This window comes from Ischnura elegans, chromosome 1, assembly GCF_921293095.1.
Source record: "Ischnura elegans chromosome 1, ioIscEleg1.1, whole genome shotgun sequence".
Lineage (NCBI taxonomy): Eukaryota > Metazoa > Arthropoda > Insecta > Odonata > Coenagrionidae > Ischnura > Ischnura elegans.
The window spans coordinates 94,572,151-94,593,700 of record NC_060246.1 but is presented as its reverse complement, the minus strand read 5'-3'; the positions used below and the strand labels follow the sequence as shown (position 1 = coordinate 94,593,700).

Genomic DNA, 21,550 nt, shown 5'->3' with positions numbered 1-21,550 from the left:
CAAACCATCTCTTCCTCCCCCCAAAGCATAGTCCTAGTTACGTTTCTGCTTTGCAGAATATGAAGTCTTATTTCTGTTCTTCTAAACAATTGGTCTAAAATTTGAATTTAATTTCATTAAGATAAATTACTTTTCGATACAATCATTACTCCATTTTACTTTTTCAATAGGGTGGTTTCCTATTATTTTTTTATTGCCTAAATCGAAAGATTATTACTCCTGGAGTACGTATTTCACGCTTTTAGATTTTTAAATGACGATATCTATTTTTCGCGATTAAATGAAAAGTGAAAAATTTCAAGCGCGCGAAAACGCGACGCGTAAGTAGGAATGATGGGAAAAAGTCCGTGCGACGCATTTCTGGTTCCCCCTCCCGCCTTGTGAGGTGACCTTGATCGAGGCTCTGAGCGCTGATAGGACGCAGGATGCTAGCGGGTAGCTGAGTACCTTGCTGGCTGGTAGCGCTTGGCTTAAAAAAGGTTTATTAATACCTTATCAAACGAAGAAAACTTTCCGACCTTAGCCAGTTTTAATAGCTGATTATTAAGACATGTTTCCCTGAGTTCTGTGCCTCATGCATGCATTGGTAACCTCAGACGATGTATAACTCCTATCCTCTCGTGTAGAAACTAGGTCCCTGTGACGTCACGTGGAGTGGAATCGCATGGGCGCCAATCTGGCCTTTTTCAAATGAGGATAAAATTTGACCCTTGCCATTCGTCTAAACCGGTATTTCAAAAACCAAATAATTTGTGTATTATGAATGCACTAATGGTGGGTAACGAATCGCAATCAATGCCTTTCGTTTTATTTGATGAAGGAAACTACCCTATTATGTTGATGATGGCGATATCTACTTCATTTATAATGTTTGCTTAATGGTGTCCACTTATTTAGGAGGCTTGAACGATATTTTGGTGGTGAATAGATAGATATGTATTAAAAATTACTTCTTTCTCGTTTAATACCTATTCCACCTCCTAACAGTTCAAGGTAGGATGCTAGCGTATGTCATATGTAAAAAAATGAAAGGGGGCCACCATCGAACCTATTTAACCGTCAAATAAATTCCAATACTAATGGAAACATTAATTCGGCATGGAAAAGTGGTGATTGTAACCATTAATCTCAGACTCTCTTTCTCTACTCTCTTGTCATCCTGCTGCGTGTGTGGGAGGAGATGAAGTTTCGACCACGGTGGCGGCGGGGTGAAGTCCTTGTCTGCAAATCCAGGGGTCGCGGGTTCGAATCCCGCCTTGTTAGATTTTATCCCATTTAGGGCACGGATATATGTGCGTTTCAATCAAAGTATTTTTAATAAAGGATTATGTAGTCCTTAATTCGGTTGATGGTTTCGGTAGATTCTTTGATAAGAAAAAACGAAATTATTATTTATGGCGACTAATTTTGATTTGAAAAGAGTAAGTTACACATGCAGGTTTAAGGGAAAGGTGAATTAGCAAAGGACTGTTTTATGCCAAAATGGCGTACGTTGAAGGGAACAGGTGGCTGTTAGAATGGAGAAGGAATGCGTTTCCTATACAATTCGATGTTAAATTAGGTGTTTGCGAATGCTTTTCCGCACGAACGCCTTTCTGAGACACACTGCTAGGAGGTGGAGACTATGCTCCAGTAATATCCGGAGCTAATAATTTTTCGTGTTTTAGATTGCTGTTTCATTTTAAATGCTGGGCTACATCTCTCACTCCTTGTTTGTCTGTCGAATTTTGGTGAGGATGCAGTCTTGTAACATCGTTTGTTCTGAGGCTTGGGGCGTACATTTACTCGGAGGTTTCTATCCTATTAATAGATATCATTTATGAAATGATGTATAATCAATACGAAAAAGAAAGGAAAATATTCTAGCTTCAAGGAAATTTGACATTAGTAAGGCCTTAAGGCCGTTTTACACGGTACACGGAATTGCGCAATCTGACGTACGTGCGAAGGCGCATTCAAAATTGCGTCGTGTAGAGCGGTGAATTGCTAGAACACATGCGTGGATGCGAGACGGCAAAATAGCCCCTGTTCTAATTTCGTTCATGCATTCGCGCAATTCCGCGCCATTTTAGACATTAATGCAGCTCTAACTTGCGCAATTCCGTGCCCCGTGTAAAATGGCCTTTATAGTCATGCGCAGTCATCGTAATATGGCTGTCTGTCAATGTTTACCCGGTTGCCTCTCGCACGAACGCTGATAGGTCCCTCTCAGCGGGCGGTTAATGGCAGGAGATATATGCAGATTATTTTATTGCGCCCCAAATCTGACTAATGGCAAAACCGCCCAGAAACAGAGAGGGGATAAGGGAGGCTATTTGCTCTTGACCACCGATTAATAGATTCATGTCCCTGGGCCCTCACTCTCACGGACCGTCGGAGAGGTGTATAAAAATCTCCATAGTGATCTTACATGAGAGGTTATTGGTAGGAGGAGGAGCCGTAAAGAAAGCATTGCTATGAAATCCTCTAAATTACTCTGGGCCGCCCGGACTGATAGTGATGACATATTTTTCTCCTTGTGTACAATATACTGGCCAATGGAAAAGTATCCTCTCTGGAAGTAAATGGTTATTAATTTGGCGAAGTCAACGCATTTTAAAATTCCTTTGTTTTGGAATATATAACATCTTATCCCGAGGCCGAAGCCAGAAAAAAATTCGGGAGACGTATCGTTGGGATCATTTAGAGGGAGTATGCTAAAGAATGCATCAAATATTTCTATAAGGGGGAGGGGTCGAACTCATTGTACGCTAAAAACAATCGCTATGTTATTGTATTTATTTTGCATATTTAACACTTAGCCGTTTTCTTTTGTATTGCCTGCTTATATAAATAATATCATGAGCCTCCGCGACTCATAGTTGGAACTGTATTAGTTGTTATCAGTGATACTAGGTGCGAAAGTACTTTAACAATAAATTGGATCATTCTCGGTATTTCCTATCATTATGGAAGCAACATGAACATAGTGCGTACTTTATAGAATAAAAATGAGAAAGTGTCATCTTGGATTAAAAATAATTAATTATATTTTCCACGATAATTAATGGCTATCTCTTGGAAAATCCTTTGGCACTTTAAATGAATGAAGAACAATGCAATATGTATTGTCCATTGTTGATTTTTGAGGAAATATGGGGTAATATTTACTTCTTATATATCTTTATTGTGTTAAATATTTTTCCCCGATGAGTTTTACGCATATGGCTGAGGACATTTACCAAAATAGTTGAATTTCCGATGGCCTCGCTGCCTTTCTCGGCAGTTGGAATAGCAATTTTTATTCTGAGGAAGGCGAGGAGTCACCATAAAGTCAACACATTTTGGAAGGGTTCATTTATAAGTATTTATTTTTCTCTGTATTTTATTGTATTTCTTTTGATTACTATTTAAAATATGAGGCATGATATTTGTTTTCGGCAATTAACGCGTGGTAACATTAAGCTATTGTGCGAAATACCTCATACAGACAATGAATGTGCTACCGATGGACTCTCGGCAGTTTCGTGTGGGGTAATAAACCCCCCAGCAAGTTTGAGAGATACGATATAGTATACCATATTATGGTGTTCCCCCCTCCTCATGAACCTTCTCCGGAATGTTAAAACATTTTTATGGTTGTCGTAATCATACCAGCGGGTTTCAAGAGCGAACCGTCAGAATCTTACTATGATTTTTGCTTTTTACTAATTTCTTCCTTTGATAATGGGAATAGGAAATTCTTTATCCTTTCATAACCGAAAATCTGGTGAAACAGAGACCGTTACAGGGAAGATAGCAATACTACTTACGTCGACATGAGTGCTAGAGCCATTTTTTCACGTTCTTACGCACCGATGTTTGGACATTTCTGTTTAAATTATCGTTACTGTAGTTTGAGGAAATTCTATATTGGGGTTGGTGTTTCAGTATCGGTATTTTACTTCGGAAACGGATATTCTCAACCAACCACCTCATTAGTTCTTCACACAGGGTGTCTTATTTAAAATAGGCGGAGACTCTTAGAAGGATTAGGGTTTTCAATTACCTCCTTGCGCCAGGTGCGTGAAGGATGGTCTTTACCCATCCTCTCCCTGGCGGCATCAAAAGGAAATCCAATAAAAGAAGGTTGCCTTTTCCCTTCCCTCGGGTGTCAGCCTGTCCAACCGTTGGCGAAAAGGACACGAATTTGTGAAGGAGGGGAAAAGAGAGAGAGAGGCCAGTCAAGTTTTTGTCTCCAGCGGTCGGCGGAGGTTAAAAGTCAAGGACACGGTTAATGACCAGCTCTTAAAGCTTGAACCATGGGCGGGAGTGGGCTTAAATATTTCTTGCTACGGGTCAATGAGTTGCATTTTCGACGATCGAATGTGCTCTATTCACTTTTTTCTCATTTTTACCCACATATTTCTTTAAGTAATATACCGTGAGGCTTCAGTAGGTGTGACGATCCTACCTGCCGCTATTCATAAATATAATAAATTATCTATGTTGCGTCGTCTAAATCAATATTCGGGTACCTTTATGTGATGCAGATTTAATGTGCAAATTGATATGGCTAATTGGAACGCACATTCTTGGTAATACACGTGGTATTTTTTAATGATTCATAAACATATAAATAGGTGCATGGAGTTGTTAACTAATTCCACGAGTTATCTATTTACCATTGTACCTACTTATGGTTGCGGTGAGAGTGGATATGCAGGTAGTTCGTCCTTCCGATTCGTCTCTGGTTATGCATCGCTTCTTCGCCGTATAAATTTAGAGATTCTCAATATAAAAGTAATTGGCGAACGTGATATAGTGGAAAAACATCATGATGTAATGGAAACAAGATTACACTTTTCCACTATTTTTTTAATCCGTAAAACGCTTTTTAGCCGTTAGACTATTACCACGAGCTTAGTACCGTGTGAGTACTTGATATGTCCTAACGGCTGAAACGCGTCGTACGGACTAAAAAAAAATATGGAAAAGTGCCTTCTTGTTTCCATGACATCATTCTTGGAGACATTTCGAATCCGAAAATCGGTGAGCTTTTAATTTTCCTCATATTTTAGTGTTGATGCTGATTTTTACAAATCTTTACCCATTAGCATGCTACGCTCTGAGTCCCTACCGGGAGGTACAGCATGAGTGATAGCAAAAGGTATCCTCCCTTTCTTTAGGAGTTTTTTCTCGTTGGAAATTCATTTTATGCCCATTTGCCCTCTAGCGAAGAAGGGAAACAGAAACGCTGCTGTATACTTTATTTTTTTTACATTTCCTTTCGAACCTCCCTTCGCCAATTCCACAAGGTTTTGCGGGTTTGATAATGAATTCCCTCCATTCGAGAGGTGAAGCAGGTAGGAAGGGACGTTGGAACGCGAAGATGGGAAGGAGTAGGCGGAGATGAGTAAAAAGGAAGGCGCTGGATGCTATTTTCACGCCTCCTCCTATTCTTTGCTTTGGCTTTTATCCCTTAGTTTTAATGGTGGGCGTTTTCTTTTAGGGAGCCGAGGATAATTTGCCGTTGCGAATTGGAAACTCGAATTCTCTCAGAATGAAATCTCTCGCTACATGAAAAATCTGTTAAGTAATCGAAGCGCGTTTTTGTTTTGACGTAATATTTACGAATAACAGCATAAATTCTTTTTTCGTTTATTAAAAGGATTCATTTACTAGAAATTCATGGAACTGAGAGACGAAATGACCTCTGACTTCTTTGGTCGAGGGTAAAAATATTATAAAATAATTACCTATGAGAGGTCAGCAAAATATTTTCGCTACCATTTTCCGGGAACTGGAGATATTAAAAATTATCGTATGGAAATAAGGAAGTAATATTTTTTTCTATTATTGCCGTAAATTCTATGTATAATTCTCGTTGGAGCAGTGGCGTAACTAGGAATATGCTTCGGGGGGGGGGGGGTGAGGTGGCGACCCCCCAGGCAACTTCGGGGAAATTGAAAAAAATGACATGCCTAGAAACACATTTTACATCATTTTGGCACTAAAATTTTTTCGGGAAAGATAATTTAAACATATCTAGCTTAATTTGTTGCGTAAGTTACAGCAATATTCTTAATTTTAAGTCCACGATGGACTCAACTTGAGAGTGAATTTTTCATGCCGTATGCTCAAATTTCGCTTTGTGGCAGTCGATTTTTCAATAACTTCTTTCGCTCCCTCGCAAACTATCGAGAATCGGTTGGGATAATTTTTTTAACGTCTTGTTTTACTAAGCATCTATTTTCCGGACGTTTTGTTCATTTTATGTATGATTTTTGGCTACATAAGCTCAAGAGAGTAATAATAATTGCCTTATAACTTACTCGTATGATATGCGCCATTGCATAGAATCGAGTTTTAATCTTCTTTTCAGCATTTACTTCCTCCTGGGTTTCTATTATATTCTAGCTATGACCAAGCTCAGCTAAATGTTATCGCTATCATTTCCTAGGAATTAGAGATATTTAGAAAACATTAATCCATGGAAATATCGAAGCAATATCTATGTCTATTAATGTCGCAAGTTCTATTTTTTATGCTTTTAATTTCACCGCCTAATGTTGCGATCATTTCCTTTCCCCAGGCCATTAAAGGATTATTTTGTTGCAGTGCCTGCAGATTTTACCCAGATTTTATGCCAGGATCCTTTGATGTATGCCTGAACGCTCAACCCAATAAGCTATCAAAGTTAATCATTTTTTTAATAAGACGTGAAGTAAACAAACGAGGTTGCCTATGCTGAAATTAAATTTATGTAAGTCTGATGATTCGTAGCTTTTGATTCTTGTATGCATGTAAGTTATCTAATTGAAAGAATGCTCTCTCGATTGTGACTTAGCGGAAGTCCAGTTTAATTTGGGTTTATGAAAATTAATTCTCCGAAGTAGGTTGTATTAGTAAATCGTTATTTTATCTTATGGACACCATTCGCGCGGGTGGCTAATGCAATGGTTTCATATCGGTATTTCATGATAACTTTGGTCACGTGAATGATCAAATTTAATTATTTTTCAAGCAATTTGATGTGAAGGAAACACTAAAGGTTGCAAAGCCACCAAAGTTTTATCCTTGCCATTCTGGCCGTAAAGGTGTCTCTACCGTCTGTGATGAGGTTCATTGACTCCTGCTGAAACCCTTTCCGTAAGGTGGGGATCGTCCGATGTGAGGCATGTGGACCTTCCTTCCGTTTTATTATTTTTCTGAGGAGCCATCCGGGAGTGGTGATGTTAGGGTAGAGGGAAGGAGGGATTTGAAGAGACGTTGAACGTCACAGCCACTTTTGGAGGCCTCTATGTTCGCAACTCGGGGAGCGTGCGTAGGTTATACTTATAGTTTGTTTTAAAGTAAAGCCATTTTCACTGTCGGCGAACGTTTCATTTATTCGTTTCGTATATGCAGCTATAAGTTGAATGTTTCTGTTAGGACACGTGAAGGTATCTTATCGCGAGGAGAGTTGCGAGCCGATTGCTATAGATGTTTTAGACAGCTGGGCGTCCTTATGTATTTCTCTTGCTGCCTGTCTTTTAAATGTGTGTAAAATTCCGTCGTGTAAAGCGGTGAATTGCTAGAACGCATGCGAGAGTGTATGGACGTGAGATGGCAAAGTAGTCCTGTTCTAATTTCGTTCGTGCATTCATGCGCGCCATAAGGAGACATTGAGGCAGTTCTACCTGCGGAATTGCGTGCTCCGTGTAAAACGGCCTTTGTATCACTAGGACTCGCTCACCATTAGCACATATTTTCCATGTTTCCACCTTTTTTAACTTTTGCTTTTTCGTTTCCTGTTTTTATATTTGTTTCCCTCCACATTCTGCTTCCCCTGGTGATTTTTAAGTCATGAAGAGATGCATACATAAAAAACCTGTTTGCTATCCAGAACGCTTGGCGTTTTTGCGGAAAAAGTCAGCACATGACATCAAAGCTGGCTTCATTTTATTTTATTTGTAATTATCATGATCTTAATGACAGTATCGAGCAACTTCGTGGTCCATAATTAATTTTGAAGGGTCTATTTCTTACCATCACCATATTAACGCTGCTGATATGCGAAAGGGATAAGTTTTCGACGCATGGAAAATCTCAATTTTTTAGGTATTCTCCGGTGGTACTAAATTTTCGAATGAAATGAGCGAACCTTTTTACTACCGCGCATGCAATCTGTAGCCAACTCGTTATTCTGGTCCGACGGGACGCTAAAATCCCAGCGGTGGGCAATGGCTTTCCCTCCCTCAAACGTTTTTATCCGTTATCTAGGTTTTCTTTTCTTATTGGCATGCCGAAGTTCTCAAGGGTTTCTGCTAGGTAAGAAAACTTGATTTGTGCCTCTTGGAAAGGGTTTAATGATAAGTTTCTGCGATACGTCTTTACCTGGATCGGTCGATTCGATCCGAAAGGCTTGTGAATACTCCAATTCTCCCGATTGAGTGCTCCTCATTTTTACACCGTATCCGATTGAGTCTGCGCGTTCAGCTTTCGCTAGTATGCTGTTAAGACTCAGTTTGACTCTCGCGTAAGCATTGACGATAAGAGTATCTTGGGTTTTGAGAGTATCTCACCATAAATACTCTTTGTAGGTAATTGACACGAAAGGGTTATCGAGGTCTTGCCACTTTTTTCCGACAAGTTGACATCTCGAGAGCATTGCGAGATACTTGTGGTTTAAACATGTCTATCGAGACGTGGTAATAGCAATGACCTTCTGTATTTCGTCTGCAATTTTTTTCGACTGCCTTTATATCCCTTCAGGTACAGTTCTTGCTTGAAAGGGTAAGTTGTGCATAGTTTTATTGCAGCTTGTCAGTTAGGTATACGGTTGCCATCTCTTTCCGCCTGTTTCACCCGAAGGTTGTAATGCCTCGAACGAGAGCAGATGGACGGGATGAGTCGGAAGTCTCTTGACCGCACGTATGAAGTTTGTCTGACAGGAGGGCAACCGCATGAATGATTCGTCGACCGTAAAAATCAAGCCACGAGCGCTAGCTCAGGCCGGCAATATCAATACACCAGGGGTGGCGGAAGGCGGTCTTCCGAAAGGAATGACATTCTTCTCTTACTCTGCTTGCGTAACCATTATAGCCAGGAATGAGTAGTCACTCTGGTCATGTTATTCCTTAGTAGTTGTAGTATCGTTAAATTACTATGCGAACAGAAGTTAGCAATTGTAGTGTGGAAATATTGCCACAGTAGATAAGGAATTGCGTTATGATTTATGAAATTAAAAAACAAAAATATTATAATGAACCTAAATTTGTTGCAAATCATATTAATCGTCTATTTCCTGGTGAATAGAGTTGTTAACGTAGATTTTTCTGTTTCTTGAATATTTTATTTAGAATACTTAAATTTTCACGTTAAATATAGTTTTGCGTTACATTCACTGAATGAATTTACTGGTTATATTATCAGAGGAAATTGATTACGTGGCTCCAAGGTGCCATATTGAATGTTTTCGCAGAAATCAACTCTTTGTGAATGAATTATTTCCTGTTATCTTGAAGCTTCTCAATTTGAATTGACGGCGATCATTTTTTAACCCAGATTAAAACAAACATTCCCACAATTTATTGCTACGGTGAATCGTTGAAGCCACGAACTAAATTCTGAAAAAGGCGCAAATAAGGTGTTATATAATACTCGAAATTGGGGTTAGTAATGTTGTTTTAAACGTTATGCCATCGTGACTCGATTTTCAATCAATTTTTAATGTTCATTCTCTCCGGCCTTTTATCCCTATTCTTTATTCCGGTTTGTATGCGTGCATCGGCTGGAGTTAGGTCCCGGAGTATATTCCCGGATTAATGTGACGATAGCCGGGATATTTGTTAATTTTACTGCCGATATTAAAAAATTAAGTCATTAATTGAATAGAGTTCAATGATGATCTGATTCACATTAATTTCAACAGGAAAAAATTCCCGTGGCCGATAATCGAACTTGGAATCAGGGAACCCGGATATCATGGTGGTCTGAGCAGTGATCACGAAAGTCATGTGTTCGTGATTGAATTTCCAGTTAATAGAAATTTTTCCATGGCGATGAATGTGAATTTTACCGATTTTCACGCGGAAGATATGGAATATACGATTAATAAAATATAATATACGATTGGGTCCACATTTTATCATAGCTACTTAGATTTTATGCAAACTGTTAATTCCACGGCCATTTTCGACCACAGTCGTAAATCCAGGAAAAGAAAACTGTGGAAAAAAGCATGACATATGATGCGTTAGTAAACAAACATCGTAATGAACAGTTACTGAATTCTATACAATGGAATGAGCAGTGTCCGCCTATTTATATCGCTCGAAATCGAACCCGGTCACTTTAACATGTTCCTAAGTATTATCCAATGATAACACTTCGTGACTTCATTGCTAATATGGAGTCCTTCCACCCCGTTCAAGCTTCTAGTTTCGATTTAAGTTCCTAAATCATTTTGCTGTAGTTACTATCGCATTCATTGGAAAAATCAGATGTGTTGCGAATTTTACTCCTTTTATTCTCGTATTACATTGATCTCATTCCCACGAGACCGTCTCATCGTTGGCGTACGGAAGTCGATTCGAAACGGCTTCTTTTCAAACAGGGAGAAGCCACTCCGGGATTCGGGGTTATCAAACTCCGAGCCCCGACGGACATAGCCCGAGGGCTCCTTCATCGTCTTTCTGAATCGGCCGCCTCCCCAAGATCCACTTCGCTCAACCACACCCAAACACTCCGAAGGCAGCGGTTCGACATCTTACAGGCGGCCGACCGTTCCTCGCGCGCGGTCCACCGCCGGAGCCTTGACCGTGCCACAGCGTCTCCCATTCTTCTTTTTTTCTTGCGCCTTTCTTTTTTATCGCCTTCCGAAAGAAGCTGCGCAGTTTGTCGTTTCGCGACTCGAGTTCGCTCCGAGGAATTTCGAAGCCGCGAGTGAGTTGTCTTTTTGGAGAGCTCGCTCAGATGAATGATGAGGGCGCATTAATGCGCCCAGTTCTTGATGGGCGTGTTGGTCGAGGTCGGTGGATTAGCAATCTGAGGGTCCAGTTATCCAGGAGAGGATGCAGTGGCTCTGAGGCAAATAACTCGGGGAAAATGGTCGATAATTATCCTCAGGGCACTGCTAGGCCGTCACCAGAAAAATATGTTTTGGAGGTGGAGGGTCACTTCATTTCTAAGGTCAAATTCATTTCGGGGGTTCATCATGAGGGGCATACTTTAGGCATTATCTTCCGAAAATTTCAGAGAAGAGGTTTTGACCCCTTCCTCTCCCCCTCATCCCGCCGCTGTCTACAGCCTTTTCTGAAGACAATATATTTTAGTCCGAACCGTCTGCATGTAGCTCCTCTCGGTTACCATGATTTATGTCTTCGGAGTATGAACTTGATTTGGAAGTGGAGTATGAAATGAGTTATATTTGCTCAATTTGCCTCACGCCTGGATATGTACTGAGTTCAAACAGCTTAATTTACGTCTCTTTCAATCTTTTTCACGATTTTGTCTTGCTTTTATCTCTTGATGGTAAACACGACCAGTATTTTGATTAAGTATTCATAAATGCACAGTATTCATACATCCACAGTATTGTGTCTTTCAGAAAAAAACTGATTATGTTAGTAAACATTGCTCTTTGTAGTCTATGAATATTTTGATAAAATTTTATGTTAATAGTTTAATACTTATAACGACTTATGCTCATCATAAAAGTCAGCTTTAATGACACAATGAAATGAAGGTTTGATGATCAAGCAGACCCAAGGAAAAACTTGCACTGCGCAAATGCATCTGAGTATACTGCGTCCAATAGTGAGTGACGTTGCTTTCTGATGAGATATTAATGACTATGGATTACCTCGTTGAGATTACCGCCTGGAGAATTTTTGCATTATTTTGTTTTATTCTATCACCTTGAACAAGGCATTTGGGGACAAATGTGCAACGAAATTACTGTTGGGAGATGGAAATTATCTGTTTCTGAAATGAATGCAAATGTAAACCCTAATGAGTATTATTCATTGCATGAGGCGAAGGAAATAAGCGCTCAAGTTAAAATATGACAAGGTAAGCAGGTCAAAAAATGAATCGAATTAGCGTTTAATTTTTATGAAATACGTCATATGATTGGCTTGCGAGCTAAGCTTTCTGTTTCAACCATTCGAAAATTTCTTTCTCGATACATAAGCCCCGTAAGAATCTTGATGCAAAGGGCTTAAATATTAAAAGGATCACAAGAAGATATTTATATTTGAAATAGCTGCCTATGATGTTTTTTGATCGATTATTCGCGGTAAGTTGTGATGAGTCAGTATCCTTGGCTGGTACGTCGCAATTTCTTTTGGTAATTTGCTTTTGAAATTCATAAAAATTAAAAAAAATCAAATCGGTATGAAATTTGTAATGTGAAATGTATTCTGTTAGTTGCTGGATTCTGAAGATAAAAAATACATGCTGAATTCTTATTTGACATCTTCGGATCGCAGGACTGCTCAGCAGACTGCTAGCTGTTCGAAAATGATTTTAACTGTTAGATCTCATACTTGCCTGGCGAAAACTCAGGGTATACGATGTAAATGTCTTGAGTTTCTCACCCGATGTGCCATGAAAATTGGATTGACGTTTTGATAACATATTCTGCCATTGAAAAATCGCGTCACGATCGGCCCCGTTTCACGTGCTTACCCGTTGGGAAAGCCAGGAATTGCATTATTTTGTTTTATTCTATCACTTTGAACAAGGCATTTGGGGACAAATGTGCAATGAAATTACTGTTGGGAGGTATACCTTTGTATTAAAGTATCATGCTGATTTTTTTCCTTTACCTACTATGAGAGAGACGAAGACAATCCTTTTTTTATCTGGAGCCTCTAACTATCTGTGGAAACCACACGTACTAGTGACTTATTACAATTGCATGGGTTTTATAAAAATTTTAACATTCTATGTCGAGTCTTTTATTACTATTAAAACATGGTATAAATTATATGAATGCAGCCATTTTTATTAGTTAGAATTTGTTCATTGATGTAAAAGTTTGGAATCACGAAATAATTGTACCTTGCGACTTTGACCTAATTAGACTATTCGTCTTGGGTCCGAGACTGGTATTTTCATTCGTGTAGTATTCTCTGTTCTACGGAACATGATTTGATAAATGAAATATTGAGCATGATGTGTATGACAAGATTATTTAATTCTTACTGCTTGCTCCAAGTGCTACTAAGCCGTTTTTAAAGTACAATCGGTGATATCTTCAATTCATCAGTAGACATAGAATTCCAATAATTTTGTACGTGACGGCTTCAGGTCTTCAGTTTAGTTGGATGTGATAGTATTCTGCAATATTTGGCACTTTGGCTCTCTCATAAAGAGCATATGTCATCAAATTCACCACCTCAATGTCCATCCAAAATAAACGAAGGCGAGGAAGATTTTCATCGTCAAAAAGAGAAGAAAATTCGAAATAAAAGTAAGCTGAGACCGACATGTGAGATACGCTGTTGAATATACGATCAATGGCCATAATAGAAAACACAATTAACATTCTGAATAACACTAATTTTATTGTAAAAATTCATTGCTATTCTTATTTGAAATTGTACTATGATATTACATGAATAATTGGTGGAATTTCGCGCTAGGAAACTATAAAGTTGCGAAAGATGGAGCTTTGATTAACTTATTATTTCATTTCCCGTTCCTTCCTCAGCTTGGACGAACGATGGAGATTGATAGTATTCCTATATTTTAATACGATACCCAGTAAATTTATCTACCCCCTATAAGTTTATTTGTATAGGTACAGTGCTAGAAATTCGGAAGTCTAGTTCCCATATAATAACATTTCCGATTCAAATTCGTTGTTCTTACGTGTTACACGATGTTGTTTTTTATAGCCCCTAAAAACAATTAATTTAGTAAAGACAATGTTTTGCCATTACTTCCTGACTCATAAAATAATCTTCTTTAAACCTTGTTGTGTAGGTTGTTCGTAACGGTTTAAAATTAGTCTAAAGGTGTCTTTAAATTACCCGGATAAGGTTTTACGGCGCTTGCTGACGTCATATTACACCAATATTACATTGTAATAATCATATTGTTCTCTCTTCTTTCAATGCCTAATATTGTTCTCTCGAAGAAGTTAAACAAACTTTTTCTCAAACTGACATTGAGAATTTACTTCAGGTCATCGGTCTATGTGAATTGTAATTGGTTTTATTTTTCCTTCCGATTTAATATTTCTTTTTATGATCTATACTTCCTGAAAAAACTATGAAAATATTTTCACTGCCTTAATATGAATTTTAACACGTAATATAGTGAAGTATAAAACAAGATAAATATTTTAAGGCTTTATTTATGTGCGATCAATAGAAAAGGTCTCTATATCATTTCCGGAAAAATGGCGAAATGACACTCCTTCAAATAAAATTTTATTTAATTCAATACATTTTTTCTTCATTACTCCTAAAATGAAAAAAACATTCTTCCGTCGACTTTCTACGGCCAAGTTGGAAGTTCTTTCCCTCCGTTGTCAAATTACAATTCAGTAATGCAGAAATAGACTTGAGGTGTAACATGTGAAAAACTAGAACCATGTTTTTTAGGACGAACGCCCACACAATGAACACAATCGCCCATAAGATCACAAACGGCAAGATGAAGGGGAACGGCAACATGAACACGAACACACAAATGGTAACGAACGCCGACAAGAAACGAACGCCTAGGGTAAAACAAACACAGGAAACGAACGGACTAATAAAAACGAAAGGATCATTTAGAATTTTCGAACCGGTTCATTTCAGTGAACAGTTCGTTTTGGCAGCTCGGTTCTTTCGGACCCATGTCTACAACATATTTCAGAGAATTATAAATGCGTGACTATGATTCAAAAAGTCCCTCATGAAGGATCTACAACTTACCTCATGAGCACCGGCTGTTCAATAGCGTACGGGACATTATCATATTTTACTTTTCACGTAAACATTTTTAGCGTCGTACTGCATGAAAAAAGTAGGATGTCGTTACCAATGCAACGTAATAAAATCAATGGTTAACATAGGCACGAATTGTTTATTTAAAAAAGGGGATTGTCGCAGTTTGGCAGTATTACGTTGTCTATAATAGAAAGCAGTGCGTTGTAGAATTTATTGTCAAATGTAATTCGTAAACGGGAATGGAAACTGAGTGTTCGTAACCTAAGAGAAAAATTGGCATGTTTGAAAATGTCACGGTCTCTCAGTATTTTCGTCCCTCGGTGGCGCAATGCGTTTGTCGTTCGTCTGTGTTGTGCTCGCTCGAATGGAACGGATGGGGAAGATGGGTGGGGCGGGGGGCATCTTTGGGTGTGGCGCAAAATCACTTTGTGGTGGCGGGTGCAAAAAGAGAGCAGTTTTGCGCGGACTATATGCATTCTTACGGATTTTTCATTCGGGAGCATCAGAAGATCAAAAGTGTCTGCTGACGCGAGAATGATTTTTAACATACAATGAATGAAACTATTATACTATATGCATTATTTCAGGTCACATCTCACCTGAAATTAACGGATTTATTTTGACGCGCAAAAGAGCAGGGTCATTTCTGATTGCAGTAGAAAAATCACCTTGGTCGTGAAGGATACCGTTCAAGAAATAACCAATGTCAACCAGTGCGTTTTTAATATTCGTTATTTGCGGTACCAATTTATATTATGATGCTGATGTGGCTGATGAAGTTTTTTTCCTGCGGGTATATATGAAAATGAGGAAGTCCATACCTTATTGATTCTTTCGTATGTTTATGACGCGACATGATTTGGTTGCTATTTGTGTACCACATTAGTTTCTCATTTCCCACGTACTGCGTTAAATAAACTAAAAACTTGAATATACATGGGAAAGTATATAGCCATATTTTTAATATTCAATTCCACATTAACTTAATTTATTGTTACGACCCTAGTTTCGAAGTATAGTTTCGAAAATCATCACCTTGATCAAATTAAAAACCCGGGCCTTTTTAGTGAAAAAATGTTGTGTGTTACTTCTTTGTAAAGTTTTTGTTTACAAATTAACTAATCCCTTAAAATAACACATAAAACCAACAATGATAGGTACAAAATGAAATTATTCCATGGCCTAAAAATATTTGTATTTTCTGTATACACACTTAATGGCCAGTTTAGCTTGGAAAGTATACAATTTATAATCAACATTTTTACCCAATGTTTGTAAAGTAAAATACTTAAATTAAATGAATCACTTCTTGAAATGGTATTTTTTGGCTAAGAGATTCTTTATGTGAAATGCTCGAGAGTTTTCGAATAAAGACGAGTAGAGGTAAAACCATTCAAAAGAGCCTGTTCTTCGTAGGCTCGATTAATTTCCTAAGAATATTCAAAGCATCGTTTTTACTGTCGTTTAACAAAATTATCTCGAAAAATATAGTTTTTCAAGTGCCTGTTCTCTTTGCCATGGAAAATATAATATTCATTGTTTTTGGAGGTCATGGATTCCACTTCATAAGTTCCTAAAGTCTTGTAAAAGTACACGTACCCCTAGGCTGAAAATGTGGTCTGGGCATCCTGCATGGGTTATGGAATCAAAAAGTATCTAGTAGGGCTAGGATCACCGTAAATGTTTGATAATGAGAATCTAGAAACGAATTATTGTAAAAAATTGCCTGTATTAAATTAAGCCATTAGCTTTTTGGTTGTCTGGATCGCAAATGTCGTGTTTTATGAATATTGCATTGCTTTTATACCTAGTGTGGACTGCAGTCTCGTAGGCGCGCACCTATTCAGCTTTTACTTGAATTCTGCTCTGAACGAAAGGAGCTTTAAATCATGATCAAAAATCTATCAAGAAGAATTTGATGTGTTAGAGGTATTAAGGTATTTTCAAGGGTTGATGAGCATATACGGTTTATTTCATTGATACGGATCACTTAGGGCTGCTATTTTTCATTAATTGATAATTGGAATGGTATTTGGAGGAGGCAACCGAAAGCTGAGGTCATTTACACCATGAGGGGAGGATAGGAAGGGAAGGGTGGAGAGAAACCCGGCGTCGTTATTAGCCTACCTCTAGCGAAAGGCGCCAAGGGGATCACGGTATATCGTCCCATCCGACGGACGAAGTGCTGCACTTGAACACACACACACACAGATATTAATCAAGCAGGAATCGCGCAGCCTCTGAAAAATCTCTACTACCGCCGGGATTTGATCACGAACGGAATGGGTCGGAAGCCAACACACCAACCCAATCCTCTCCATTGATAACCATTTGTAATTTTATGTGATTGGAGAAAAATCGCGGAAACATCTCATTCCACTTGCAATTACAAGAGTTATTTGTACTAAAGGTAAATCACAAAGCTGCTCGCGTAAATTCTCGATGTTGTTGGAGGAAGAGAAAAAATGCTTTAGAGCGTGAACGTTCCACCGTAGCCGAACGCCATTTGCGAGGCAGCGCGACGATAGGTTCCGTTTGGTTCCATTCCAAAACTCGAAGAATATTGAATTTGATACTGTTTTTTTCAAGCCTTGAAAGAGCCGTGATCGTACAGTGGTCAGTACTTTGCGTTGTGGCCGCAACAACCCAGGTTCGAATCCTGGTCACGGCAGTGTTTCATACAGTGATATGGCCTGAGGTGAATATTTTTGAAGATTTTTCAATCTTTACTGTCCTAACAAAATATGCTCAAACAAAAAGAAATAAATTATTCTCCCCTGATGTCAAGTATTTTTCCTAGTCTATTTTATACCAAGTTGTATCAAGTCACCGAATCAGTGGAAAATTTCATAGCTTCTTGGTACAATCTCTTTTTGGTACGTATAATAAAACACGCTCTTCCGTATTTATACTGTCTGCCGTTGTAATATTTATTTCAAATATGCAACTAATTCGCATGTATTCACCTTCGTCAGCGTAAAAATATAACGTTATGATAAGTTATCGTACCACCTGGAAAAAAATAGCTCGCGAATATGCAGGAAGCATTGTTCTTAACTATTGAATCGATATTGTTCGAGGCTCTATTTTAAGAAACTTAGTCGCCATCTTCACAAACGAAAAATTTACCAGTGAATTGGATGGAACATTTATGCATAATCGAGGAATTTTTTCATATTTTTATTCTATAATTACTGAATCCGCATGGAAGAGCTGAGTATTTATAATTACGAGGATAAATACAAAAATATTTGGTAAAAGCAAATAAATTTCTTGATACAGTGAAATTGGTTTCAATGTCGTGGATGTTGTTATTAGAACTCCTCGATAGCTCAGGACACAGAACAGACAGGTCAGCATTGTAGAGGATTCCCAAATGTGCCCCACACAGTAATAAAAATGTTACGCATTCAACAAAGTTATACTTCTACCATCATGCTAAGGCAAAGCTTTCCAACTACTCAATGAGGTTTGAGATTGCTTATTAGTCTATTCATATCGATTTCAAAAATGTATTCCGGTAAATTACGTGACCTATCTAAGTGCATAATTTAGCATATTATAATAACAGAAAAAACCTGTCTTATTACCTCGGAGTCGGCGAAACCCTACTCATTGCATTTCCAAGGTCCCACATCAGAGGTGCACCGTGATTAGCTTGTCCTTTACACAACTTATTTAACCCGATTATCGGAGTCTAGAAAGATCTTTTCGGTCCCTCGGGGGGTCAAGGGCTTCAAATCCTCCGAAATGTTTGGGGGAGAAAGTCTGACAATATCTTCGAATGCCTTTCCCCCTTCCAGGGGACTCCTCCCTCCCAAAAAAAAACTTTTCTGGCTATGGCCTTGGTCTCTAGGTCTAACTATACACCTACCATTTCCAACATGTTGAAATGAAAAGTGAAGTAAATTGTTGTATTTTTTGGATAATAGTCTATTATAAGATATTATGTTACATTATCGTTCATTCTACACAATATTATGTAAGAGTATATTTGTTTTGTATTTTTTGATTGTATTATTTATTTGTTGATTATGCTAATGCATCTTTTTGGTTGTTCATTTATCAATGTCTAAAGCACCAACGAGTCCACGGCAATAAATGTTTATTATTATTACCAATATGGAAGGTTTGTTATCTTAGTTGTATAAAATATAGGATACAATGAGGAAGGAGTTAACTTCAGGATAGTAATTTGGTGTGAACCGTGTGAACGTTGTTGAGTAAGGACAGCCGGGAGGTGAGCCGGGTGTGGCTGGGCCCGCTTGCAAATCAGTGGTGGTTCTTTCATATCACTGTGGCCCGGGCTCTATGGAGTTGGGGCTGCTGTCGATGTAATCAGCGCTGAATTCCTCACCTTGGAGAGTGAGACTCATATCTCCCGGCTCAAGAAATAGTTAACATTGGGCGCGGTTCGTCTCTTCCAGTCTAAGGCCGGCCGTCTGGATACCCCTGAAACTCGTCTTCAGGACTTAATGTCCCGCTCACGACTCTCTCTTACAATCTGAAATGCTATGGCTATAAATTTATATCCTTTTTACGTGCTCCGATAGCGCTCATTTTCGATCTCTGTGAAGGATGAGAGTTCTCCAACGTGACGAAGGGCTATTTTCAATATTTTTCCTGGTCATTCATCTGACTAATCAAGTTTTACTTGTTTGAACTGAACATTCAATAATATTTACTATTTTTGGCGAGATATGGCAAAAGAACGTAATGAGTTGAAATAAAAAAAACTCTTTGTTCTGTTAACTCTTTTTAATTGTGAAAGATACCTACTTAGCGTTTCCATGCTCGTTATCATCACATCCTGAGTGTGGAACTTTTTTCCTTATTGTAGAGCAGCGTGGATGTTGACAGCAGCAGAAAATTCAAGGGGGGAAGCATTCGAAATATGGCGATCTATTATGTTCTGGCGAAATGGCGTTCTATGGCGAAAAATTATGAAGGTAATATGGATCGACCCATTGAGAAATGAGGAAGTCCTTAGAAAAGTGGGAGAAAAGAGAAGATTCATAGAACCCCTAATTAAAAGACGATGCACCTTAATCAGGCAAATAATGAGGAATGGCGGGCTAGTGAAGACGCTAACGTAAGGACAAGCGCTAAGAAAGAAAGATATAGGAATGCCCAGAATGAGTAAAATGGAACAGATTGTTAATGATTTAGCTAAAAGAGAAGCAGTAAGCAAATACAAAATTGCTAACTGACAGGAGTGCGGAGTGGACAGCTGCGACAAACCAATTTTATGATTTTCGACTTGTGATTATGAATTTATAATGATAAATAAATATTTAGTTGGCCTGATGATATCGCGTTGCAACGCATTTGAAGTAACTTGAATGGAGTGGACAGTTCAAAAAGATTTACTTACTTAAATTCTTAACTTCGGAGGAATAAATATCATACACGCTTCATTATTATTTTCACCTAAAATCATAATTTTTTGATTTTTCCATCCAAGCCATCGACCGACTTCACGCTTGAGAGACATGGACACTATAGTAAAACATTTATTTAATGGTAGAAATTCGAACTTCATGTTAAATCATTTGTAACATGTAATTTATCGTAAATGATCTATCCCATTCCAAATTTTAAAATGATTCATGCGAAAAATAAAATATAATTTTCTCTCCTGATGTAGGGGGAGCTGCCGCCTGTAATGCCGGTACTTAAAGGCATACCAGACAGGTTTTTCCAGGCTTTACTCTTATAGCTTTCAAATCATACACAGTGTATGAGATGCGACTAACAGCTCATCGAGGCGTGGTATATATCTGAAAATGCGGGGTGAAACCAATGGTCGATTTTAAGCGATTAGAGGGTCGGCCATTCTAGTATCAGAAATCCTGCCTGGATATTGGAAGCTTAAAAAGTTGATATTTTACATTCAACGCGCTATCTCTTATTGAATCATGGCCAATTTATACGTCAAGTAAATGAGCTGTTGGATATTTTTATAATTTTTTAAGGAGATTCTGTGTTGCTAGTAATGTTTCATGAGAGGATCCGTTAGGAGTCACAATACTGTTTTGCGTGACGAGCAATGTAAAAATTATCTTGACAAATCTCTCACCATTTTTAAGTGATTCATATTTTTCCATACAAAATGCATTATAATATTTTTTAAGTCTACTTACTTAAGAAATAGTGCTTTTAAAGAGGAATTTAAAACTTTGTATACCCAATGAACATACATTGATCATATTGATTTTTCATTTGGGAAAACCTGAGAAATTAAACTTATTAGTCATTGATAAATTTATTGGCCTTTCGCTGCACAGTTTATTTCGTTTTCAAATTGCGTCTTTCTAATGTATTTACAGAATTATGAGTTATCTGCCAAGAAAATTCAAATCCTGAATAATTCATTCACAACGTGTCTCAAGAAATTCTAAGACTTTTCAATATATATCTCGTTATGGTTCTTCCATTAATTTAGAGCAGAGAATATAATCGTATTATTATATCAAATTAGTGGCTTCATCTGCTAGCCGATGAACCTTATTTGTGAATTACATCATACCTATCATTATGCGAAACGCTCTGATGGAATCATTTTCATGTAGGTCCATAATTTACAGTATATGACGAGGCATTAGTTTCAAGCGAGCAAGATATTGATTGAGTAGAAGTTTTCAATCTTATATTATTAG

General features: G+C 38.1%; 1 protein-coding gene and 1 non-coding gene across 3 annotated transcripts in view; one reads left to right on the top strand and one right to left on the bottom strand.

Annotated features, from left to right (window-relative positions):
• LOC124166491 overlaps positions 1-21,550 on the bottom strand; it is an 87,574-nt gene that overhangs the window by 15,844 nt on the left and 50,180 nt on the right. The window lies entirely within an intron of this gene.
• Positions 17,491-17,562, top strand: Trnah-gug. Its single transcript has one exon. It is a non-coding gene; the product is annotated as a tRNA-His (tRNA).